This window comes from Cicer arietinum, chromosome 4 (genome assembly GCF_000331145.2).
Source record: "Cicer arietinum cultivar CDC Frontier isolate Library 1 chromosome 4, Cicar.CDCFrontier_v2.0, whole genome shotgun sequence".
NCBI lineage: Eukaryota > Viridiplantae > Streptophyta > Magnoliopsida > Fabales > Fabaceae > Cicer > Cicer arietinum.
The window spans coordinates 43,910,821-43,922,914 of record NC_021163.2 but is presented as its reverse complement, the minus strand read 5'-3'; positions in this window follow the sequence as shown (position 1 = coordinate 43,922,914).

Genomic DNA, 12,094 nt, shown 5'->3' with positions numbered 1-12,094 from the left:
AGGACTCTATCATTTATGATGCATTCTTTAGTTAACTTGTCCTCTTATTTGCCTTGGTAGTGATAAAAAAAACTATTCATGATTGTCTTAAGCTAGAAATATTTTTTTTTTCTCTCACCACTTTGCATTAATCAGAATGTTTGGAATCGCATGCATTGTTTTGCTCAAAGTGCAAAAGCTTAAGTGTGGGGGAACTTGATCATAGCATTTGAGCACATGTTTTTAACTTTTTAGTTTGGTACTTTTAAAGCTCTTTATAGCTTAGAATAGTTTTTTAGCTTGTTTCTAAACTTTGGATCGAATTTGAATTATAATTTTATTATTTGCCTTTTGACCCCTTGCTCTTTATGTAGGCCATAACTTGAGCTCTAGATATCGGATTGACGCATACGAGAAGGCGTTGTAAAGCTAAAAATCAGAGCTAAAACTTTTGTGTTGGAATAAAAGCCTAATGTCAAACTTTACTTGGCCTAAATTGCAGATTTTGTAATCTAGACTTTTGTAATAATTATAAATAGCAGACCACTTGTTTTTAAATCCTAAACCCTAAAGCCTAAAACCGAGTACTATATATTGGGAGTTTTCTTTCTTTTCTAGACATGAAATTTTAGGATTTAAATTGATACAAGAAATAAATACTTTTTATTTTAATTTCATGGAAAGCTAATTCTATATGATTAATCCATGAGTTCAGAATTTCATCAACACCTTGAGATTTAGGTTACAGTGTCAATTTTGCTTCATGATTCTATTTATGCTTATTTCATTATATTGATATTGTGATTGCTTAAATTGAGTTTTAATAGGATCAATTAAATTCATTTTACAGAATTTGGTTTCGGTTTCTAATTTAGTTGAATTATAATTTTGCGACGCTTGATCGTTAATTGTAATAGTTTGATGATTGTGATGTTTAATCCAATCAAAGAAACTGAATTCACAAAGGATTGATTACCCTTGTTTGAACAATTATATAGTCAAATAAGAACATAATCACAAATTAGAAATTAAACTCATTGATAGAATCTGTGACAGGTCTGAAACTCGAATTAGTGAATTAATCGTTTTGCTCATCTGTTAAAACAAAAATATAAATAAAAAAAACCTTTCTAATTTCAACCTTCAATTTGGTTGATATTATTATATTAGAATTCATTGCGAAACGACTCGAGTTATTACCTTTATTTATATTTTATCAATTGTATTTGACCCGTGTGTGACAACGGATCATCATGCTTGGTTTAATCGATGTGCATGTACATCTTGATGAACCTGGAAGAACTAATTGTGAGGAGGCATCAATAATAATTGGTGGTCATTTAGAAGAAGCACATATTCACATTGTCCTCTTGTTAAATTCAAGTGCATCTTTGAATCTTATATCAAAGTATATCCCGATCATAATTACTTTTTAATTCTTTCGTGGAACTCAAATCCTTATCATTAATTCTTATCATAATTTCAAAATATCATGTTAAAAGAATTAACATCGTTTTCTACAAATTCTCCTCTTTATATCCTTAAAATCATTTTTTACTTGAACAAATCTCTTTGATTACTTTTTGATAAATACAAACTTTTTTAGCATAATAGTGTTTTGTAAAGAAAGAAATTATATTTGACATGTTGTCACATTTATCTTATTTTGCTTCCATGTACGCGCTTTTTCTCTCTTGTTTTAAAAATAAAAAAATGAATCTATTTACACTAGTAAACATGATTTTGTTCATTTTAAAAAGAAACTATTCGAATCACAAAGAGAAAAGGTCATGAATCAAGCAATTTCAAACAAGTCTGAAACTTCTCCAGCTTGACTGCCAAATAATGTTGAACGATCTTGAGATATACAAAACATCCAGATTGATCAGGAAAAAATCCAGAATGATAAAAAACTAAACCTCCATATTGATTATCAATCTTCAAGATGTTCAAGACTAAGTCTCTAGATTGATCATCAATCTCTTAAATTTTCAATAAACATTATGCAGTAGTTCATCATCATTCTCCAAGTTGTTTTGACAGAATCAGTACTCCAGATCAAATCAATGGCATCAACAAATATATCTTAAGTATAAAGGATCATTAAACACAAGAGAAATTTGATCAAGAACGAAGAACTCAGTCCAGTCACTTACACGTTAATCAGATGTCACTTAACCTTAGTAATAGTTGCAACACATAAATAATAATATATACTAAGTTAAACTAAATTGTACATATATTTAATCACGCTTTATATATCTTTTTAATACATACTATACAAGACACGTTAAAATATATATACATGATGCTTCATAGTAAAACTTGATGGAAAAACTGTAACATAAAATTCATAGTATGTTCTTAATAGATAAGTCTAGCTTGTAATATAATTTATTATAAAATGTAAAACATATAAAAGAATTTGAAACTTAAATATGCCAAAATATATCATTGTTATAAGAAATAGTTTCTATTAATTCATCTAAGCTCTAAAAAATCTATTTCTTCTAGTTTGTAACCAAAATAAATAATTCAAAATATAGTTTATAAAATTAAGAATGTTAAAATCGTAAACAAGGTTAGACCTATTAAGGTACAAAAATCAAAAATGGAATAACAAAATCTTAGTTTAGATGATATCTATCAAGTTATGAAAATTGGAGTGTTACATTTACTAGCTACTTACTGAAATCATAATTTTGATTGTCATTTTGGCGGAACCTAAATTAAAGTACAAATGAAGAACTATGACATTTTTTATTTTTGGGTTTTGAATGATAAAACCATCGAATGGATTTTAATTTGGGATTTTTGCGTTTACAGTTTAGGGATTTTTAGATTTTAGTGATCATGATATCGATTATTGGAAATGAGATTAGTAGATTGAATTTTTTGAGTTGAAGATGAAGAGAGAAAAGGAAGATAATGAAGATATTCATATGAATACTAGGTTTCTTTATTTTTAATAAAAAAATATATTAAAAATAGTTATTAATAATAATACTAATGTAACTTGCCATTTAAACATTTTTTTAAATAAAAAATGTAAAGAAGATAAAAAGACCTCTATAAAAAGAAAAAGATAAAAAATTTAAATGTTAAAACTATAAATAAAATAAAAGACTAAAATTGTAATTTTACCTTGAAAGCTAATTTGGTAATTAGTTTTATGTATTTGATGTGTTGTCTTGTTAAGAATCCTATGAAAATAAATTAAAGTAATTAGAAAAAAAATTAGCTTTATTATATGCTTATACCGTTTTATGTAAAAACACTTGCACTACTTCATTATGTATCACTATCTATTATCTATTATATATATTTAAAACAGACTCTTATGTCAACTCTAATGCCACCTCATAGTATTTCTTCCACATGTGCAAACATATCCCACCTCAACAAAAAAGTTTATGTGTACGCCTTAGAGAGTTCTCTTGTGTTTTTATGTTTCACCTCATTTTTTCTAATTAGTTTCTAAATAGTTTTTTTTTCTCTTTTAATCCCTCTAATCCCTAATTTTTTTAATGACTTCCTCCAACAATAGGTATAGGTTGGTTCGTTGCAACAACAAAAATTCTTCTCTTTTTCTATTTCTAATTTTGGTGTCATGTTCACCTCATTTTTTTCTACTTAGTTTCTAAATAATTTTTTCATCTTTTAATTCCTATAATCCCTAATTTTTTTAATGACTTCCCAGTCATTCGCCATCCTCGCAAAATCATCTTCTTCTTCGAAATTGCCGACTCTACTCCAAAGATACACTGAAAGAGGTATAGGTTGGTTCGTTGCAACAAAAAAAATTCTTCTCTTTGTCTATTTCTAATTTTGGTGCCATGTTCACCTCATTTTTTTTCTTCTCTTTGTCTATTATATATATTTAAAACAGACTCCCATGTCAACTCTCATGCAACCTCATAGTATTTCTTCCACATGTGCAAACATATCCCACCTCAACAAAAAAGCTTATGTGTACGCCTTAGACAGTTCTCTTGTGTTTTTATGTTTCACCTCATTTTTTCTAATTAGTTTCTAAATAGTTTTTTTTCCTCTTTTAATCCCTCTAATCCCTAATTTTTTTAATGACTTCCTCCAACAATTTTTTCTTCCCTCTACTGCAAAGGTACACTGAAAGAGGTATAGGTTGGTTCGTTGCAACAACAAAAATTCTTCTCTTTGTGTATTTCTAATTTTGGTGCCATGTTCACCTCATTTTTTTCTACTTAGTTTCTAAATAATTTTTTCCTCTTTTAATTCCTCTAATCCCTAATTTTTTTAATGACTTCCTCCAACAATTTTTTCTTCCCTCTACTGCAAAGGTACACTGAAAGAGGTATAGGTTGGTCAAAGATACACTGAAAGAGGTATATGTTGGTTCATTGCAACAAAAAAAATTCTTCTCTTTGTCTATTTCTAATTTTGGTGCCATGTTCACCTCATTTTTTTCTATTTAGTTTCTAAATAATTTTTTCATCTTTTAATTCCTATAATCCCTAATTTTTTTAATGACTTCCCAGTCATTCGCCATCCTCGCAAAATCATCTTCTTCTTCGAAATTGCCGACTCTACTCCAAAGATACACTGAAAGAGGTATAGGTTGGCCAAAGATACACTGAAAGAGGTATAGGTTGGTTCGTTGCAACAAAAAAAATTCTTCTCTTTGTCTATTTCTAATTTTGGTGCCATGTTCACCTCTTTTTTTTTCTACTTAGTTTCTAAATAATTTTTTTCCATTTTAATTCCTCTAATCCCTAATTTTTTTAATGACTTCCCACTCATTCGCCATCCTCACAAAATCATCTTATTCTTCGAAATTGCCGACTCTACTCCAAAGATACACTGAAAGAGGTATAGGTTGGTTCGTTGCAACAAAAAAAATTATTCTCTTTGTCTTTTTCTAATTTTGCTGTCATAAATTCAATTATATTCTATACAATCTTTGAAATCAATCTGGCTCATAGTGACTTAATGCTATGTATAGTTTCTTACATGAAATTCTATCACTGCGACTATCCAGGAAATCCAAGTTGGGATGGGACCAGCCGGCAAATTTCGCTACCCATCATACCCAGAGCAAAATGGTACATGAAAAATTCAAGGAATTAGTGTTTTTCAATGTTATGACAAGGTATATTTATACATCAATATTTTTTCCATCTCTCTTCTAAACTCTTTTCCTTCTTTAGTTGTTTTTAAGTGTCACTTTGCTTTGTGTGTCTCATATTCTTAGTTTTACTTCAATGTAGTATATGTTTTACAAATTGCAGTTGAAAATTTTTGACTCAAATAATTTTAAGCATGTTTAAAAGATGTCTGACATTGAATTGAGTAACTTGATATGAAATTAAAGTAATTCATTTACAATTATTTGTATTTGATGTATACTTGTAATTGTTTAACAATTTAATAGTTTGTAACTGAATTGTTATAAATTTTAGATTTCGGTTTTGAAACCAAAATGTTAATGATTATGATTACTCAATTAATATTAATTTAAGAAATAATGTTTGTCAAAGTCATAAATTTTAGATTTCAGTTTAGAAATCAAAATATTAATGATTATGATTACTCAATTAATATTAAAAATAGTTTGAATGTTTGTAAATTATTAAAATTCTAATATATCCGATTTAAAGTAAAAAAATTCACAATTACCACAAATATCGATAAGTGAAATGATCGAGTGAGAGAACAAACAATATTTGTATTTAATTTTCTACTTTGAATATTGGTAAATATATATAGTATATATAAATATTTAGAAATGATGGACAAAGTCATGTCTCTTTTAATTTTAGTCAGTTTTATTTTACTGAAACTAATTAAATTTAATTTGTTGTTTTATAATGTTAATTGACATAAAATTAAAGTAATTTATTTGCAATTATTTGTATTTGATGTATACTTATAATTGTTTGACAATTAATATTTTGTAACCGAATTGTTATAAATTTTGAATTTTGGTTTTGAAACCAAAATATTAATCATTATGATTACTTTATTTAATATTAATAATAGTTTGAATTTTTGTAAATTAAAATTTGTTGTATAATTGTTAAAGTAATTTGTTATATTTGTTGTAATTTGTTGAAAAATTTGTTAAAGTAATTTATTTTGCAATTTTTTATATTTGTTGTATAATTTTTTGACAATTAATATTTTGTAATTAGTTTTTAAATTAAAATGATCGAGTGAGAGAACAAAAAAAAATTTATATTTGATTTTCATTTTTGAATATTGGTAAATATATATAGCATATAAATAATTAAAAATATTTATTTTACTGAAATTATTTAAATTAAATTTATTGTTTTATAGTGTTAATTGGTATGAAATTAAAGTAATTCATTTGCAATTATTTATATTTAATATGTATTTATAATTGTTTGAGGATTAATATTTTGTAATTGTTATAAATTTTGCATTTCGATTTTGAAACCAAAATGTTAATCATTATGATTACTCTATTAATGTTAATAACAATTTGAATGTTTGTAAATTAAAATTCTAATATATCCGATTTAAAATAAAAAGTTTCACAATTACCATAAAGATATATGATTAAAATGATCGAATGAGACAACAAAAAAGTAATAAAGTAAAATACAAGATGAATGTATTTCCAAGTATTTTACTTTAATCATTTTTAGTTTCAACAATAAAGTAATATATTTTGTAACTCAATTGTATATCTTAATTTCAATTATCAAATATATTACTTCAATATTTAACATATCCAACGATCTCAATATTAATACGGTACTTTATTTATTCAAGTCATTCGTCTAAATTGGTACTTCTCTTCTATTAATTATATTGGTAATTTGTATATATATTATTGATATAAATACTTAATTAAGACATAAAACTTCATATTTTTTTTCATCTAAATCCACTTAAATTTAATAAATAAAAATATACCCGCGCAATACGCGGGTTAGCATCTAGTTCACCATAATAACGGGAGCTAAGGTTGTCAAATGCGAATTTTGAAGTAAATTTGTTTTGCTTATGTGAATTCGATAAATAAATTCGTTAAATTTATATTATATTAAATAAATATTAAAATAAATATATAAATAATATATATTTTTATAATATTATAAATTAATTAATAATTCAAACTTTTAACTTAATTATAAATAAAAAATATACAAATCTTTAATATAAAATATACAAATCTTTAATATAAAAAAATACAAAACTATAGTAAAGTTTCATATTCATAAACTAGTATTAAATTAAACTAAGTAAATTATACTATCATTCGAGACTCTTTAGTATTATACTATCATGTTGGAGAAGAGTGCAAAATAGAGGATTTTTCTTTTGAATTAGACTTAAAAAATTATCCACTTTTAAAATTAGAATAAAATAATTGTATTCGCGGAATTCACCTGAATTTACTATAAAATCGCGAATTCACCTGTGTTAATTTGATCTTTAGAATGATTTTACCAATTTTTGAATCTACCAACGAGTTAATACGTTTTTTCACTTGAATATGTAAATTCTTATGAATTTACATACTAATGCGATTTTGATAACTTTGAATGGAACTTTCCTTAGTTTGGGTCTAGTTTAATGGATGAAATTGAATCTTTATTTCCAATTTATAAGCCCAAATGAAGGGAAGGGGTCTATTATTTTTTAGAAAGTTGGATTTTGTACCCCAATTAGACTTACACAAATCTTAAAAACTCATATTTGTCCCTTTAATTTTCATTAAATTAATGATAAAATAAAGTTACTCTAAAATCTCACACCTCACCAAATTTTCCGATAAGTAATCTTTTTTCCTCAAATTTCATCTTTACAATTTCTGGTGGTTTTATTTGTTTATCGGAAATTTCAAAGCACAAAATTTCCAAAGTATAAATTATTTACTGGAAATTCGCCAACAAAATTTCCGATACATCATTTATACTACTAGAAATTTTGTGCCTTGAAATTTTCGGTAATTAATTTTACTCTTTTGAAAATTTGTGTCTTGAAACTTCTGGTAGTTAATTTTTACTCTACCAAAAATTTCAAATTTTGATTTTGAAATTTCCGATACGCATTATTATTATTTTTCACCTTTTTTTTTTGGATTTTTTTTAATCTTTTTTTTTGGATTTTTTTTAATTTTATCTTTTTTGAAGTAGGGATGGAAAAAAAACACCATTGTGTATAGATTTGACTGAAGCATTCACAATTGATCAAAATTTTGAGTCACGAGAAGCTATCTTATCATGGACAAGAGAAGTTGGCCGACAAAATCGAGTAGTTGTTATCATTACTCGCTCTAACATAGACCAAAAAGAGAGGAAAGAAGTCAAAATTAATTCTTGGTTGGGATAGAGGTGGAAAATATAAGTCAAATAAAAGTAACTCAGGGACTTCAACTAAAAGGTGTGGTTGCCCGTTTAAATTTAGATTGAGAACATTGAAAAATGATGAAGGACAGATTATTAGTTTAATGCGTGGACTTCACAACCTTGAGTTAATGGCTACTTTTGAGAATAATGCATTTGTGAGACACTTAAAAGAAGGAAGATAAGAAACATGTTGACGAGCAGACAAAGTATCACGTTGCACCAAGACACATCTTATCATCTTTGAGAGATCGAGATAAGGAGAATGTGACTAATATTTCTCAAATTTATAAGCAACGAAGCACATACAAGAAGAATTTGAAAGGACCTAAAACTGATTTGCACATTTGTTGAAGTTACTTGAAGTTGAGAAGTATGCTTGTTGGAGTAGGACTCATAAAGACTCCAATGTTGTGGAGACATATTTTGGACGCACCCATATTCTATAACTTTGTTGAACATGTTCTCTCTTGTACTGATCATGGATAACACCTAAAAAAAAAACAAGTATAATTATCATTGTTTGAAATTGTTGGTGTAACAACTGGGTTGACATTCAACATTGTATTTGTTTATATGAATTGTGAGCGTCAAGAAAACTTTTGTTGGGCATTGGAGAAGTTTAAAGTTTTCTTTGTTTCAAATACCTCATTACCTCATGTAATCGTGAGTGAAAAGAGAACTTGCTTTAATGAATGCAATTGAAGTTGTATTTTCATCTTCAACAAATTTACTTCGTCAACTTCATATCAACAAAAATGTTGGAGGCAAATGCAAACAATATATTAAAGAAAGATATACATGAACCCATTAAAGAAATATAAGAGTAGGAGCACGAGGAAATTTTGCAAATATTTGAGCAAACCTTTGTCGATAATGTTATTTTCTGTAACTACGTAAGAGACACATGGTTGACTCCTCACAAGAAAAGATTTGTTGAAGCATGGACCAATCAAATGTTGCATCTAGGATATACTACGACTAATAGGTACGTCATTAAAACTTTGTATTTTGTTTTATATTTATATTCATATAGAACTAAACATGCATGATAGAATTTTTATTGAAATAATATTAAATTTATTTTTATGTTAGAATATTAGGGTTGAATCTGCTCATTGTTCATTGAAGAGATTTTTAGAACACAATAAAGAAGATTTCTATAAGACATGGAATGGTATGAATGACATATGAAGTTTCAAATTATTAAGATAAAAGGTTCATTTGAGATAAGTAAGGGTCTCAAAGAGCATATACACAACAATCCATTCTATGAGAATTTGACTTGGGTTGTAACCAAGAAAGCTTTAGCTGATATTGTTCATGAATACAAAACAGTTAGCTATGTCGATAACGACAAAGTTGCGTGTTGTTGTATACTTAGAAACACTCATGGATTACCTTGTGCATGTGATTGGACACAATACAAGTTGGAAGGTGTTCCAATCCCATTGGATATTGTTCATATACATTGGAGGAATTTAACCATGAATAGTGGTCCAAAGGAAGAAAAGTTGGAAATTACATCAGAGATCAATATAATTTGGAAAACACTTAATGTTGCTGGAAGGAGGGCATTGAAGAGCAAATTGCGTGAAATAGCATATTCAAAGACAACTTCAATGTGTGCACCACCAGATAAGATCAAAACAAAGGGTGGTGTGAAAAGGAAAAAAGGCAAAAAGCCGAAGGGATTTGACGTATATTGCGATCCTTTATTTTTTGACCATGTTGATGCATTTGATTTTGATAATGCAAATACTCAAGTCTCTCAACAAGGATCCATGAAAGCATCAACAAGCCTCCCAGCAAGCACCCAAACCAGTCTCTCAGCAAACATCCAAACAAGCATCTCAACAAGTACCTATGACGAGTGAAGTTAGAAAATAGTTGGACGAGTTCCCTCCTCTAATTCATCCATATATTGAAGATATAGTTAATGCTAAAGCGCATGGAAACTGTGGATATCATGCTATTGCTGCTTTACTTGACCATAGTGAATAATATTATAGCATTGTGTGTTGACAATTGTATACATAAATTAAGTGCAAACATAATTTATATGTTGCATTATTCAAGGAACACTTGCAAGAAGTGACAAACTCTTTCCTTGTAACTGATTTGGGAAACCAACCCAACGAGAAGTAGATGAGCATTCCAGATAGGAATTATGTGATAACAACAAAATATAATCTCGTTCTTGTGACATTGGGAAAAATGTTTTCTTTGACTTTTTCCCATTGAGGGGTGCACACAATGGAGACCTATCACGTGGTCATATTATCAACGTTGGTTTTGTTAATGAAACTCATTTGGTTCAAGTTAAATTGAAATCAACATTTGCGTTGCCTCCACTTGCATGGCATTGGCAGAAACACCGCAGTGATGAGTCTGCATCATGGGCTATAGCTTATGGAAGACGTCTGCAACATTTGGGTTCATTAGATTTAGAACATTCATCAGATTATATGTCTTTGACAGATGATTGACACTTTTGATTTAAAAATTTATTTCTTATATATGTAGTTTTCAATTACTTTGTTTCCTCTACAGTTCACATTCCTTATTGTAACAAAGTTCATTAACATAAAGCAAAGTCAACTTTTAAAAAATTAAGTCTAAAGCAATAAAGTAAATAAATAAGTCTTTTAACAAATAATAAAGTCTGAATAATAAGTCAATCGAGATAAGTCTAAATAAATAAGATTAGAAAAAAAGTCTGAATAATAAATTAAGAAAATAAAAATACAACTGTAGTACTATTGATAATCCCCTCCTCTAGATATGTGTAAATTTCTCTCTCACCAGACATGCATCTCATCTTCAGGATCTAGCCTATGTAAATCTAAAATTTGTTGTATAAGACCGCCCATTAACTGACACCGTGTATACCATTCAACATCATGACTAGGCCCAAAAGCAACATCATAACTAGGACCTGCACCAACATCATAACTAAGACATGCACCAGCATCATGACTCAGAACATCAAAGCATGGAGGTTCTGCAGCAACGTAAGGGATCATTCTTTGATAAATCTAAACTATGTTGTATAAGACCGCCCATTAGCTGACACCGTTTATACCATTCACCATGAGTAGTATTGGGGTCAGCATCATGACTAGAACCAACATCATGACTAGGACCAGAACCAACATCATAACTAGGGCCAGCACCAACATCAGCATCATGACTCGGAACATCAAAGCATGGAGGTTCTGTAGCAACTTAAGGGATCATTTGAGGATGAGATATCCTATAGTACCACTTCATGTACCCCTCAACAAACTCATGTGAATATGCAGCTGGATGCAATTTAGTACGAAGGGATCGTACAATGTTCCTGTACATACTTCATTCAACATCAACATCACGTACAGTTAGCATCGATGGTCTAGGAGAGATGTATTGAGTATACCCAAACTGTCGTATGCACATCTCTGGTAAATATCATACCATCATGGAACACCAACGAATATACCCTGTAAACATCGACACAAACTGAAATTCTATCGTGGAGTGCTCATCGTAATTTGGCGTGCAAATAATATCAGTATCTCCCACAACATCCAATTTTGCTTTGTAGTATGCAACATCCTCGGATGTTTGTTTTGTAGTCTATTGAAACATCCCTGGCATATAATATATAGATTCAGTCTTACCCCGCTTACGAATGTCAAGAAAATGTTCATATATCCATGTTCGTAAATAATAAAAAAGTACGGATAATAAAATAAGCATCTTATAAAATAACAATA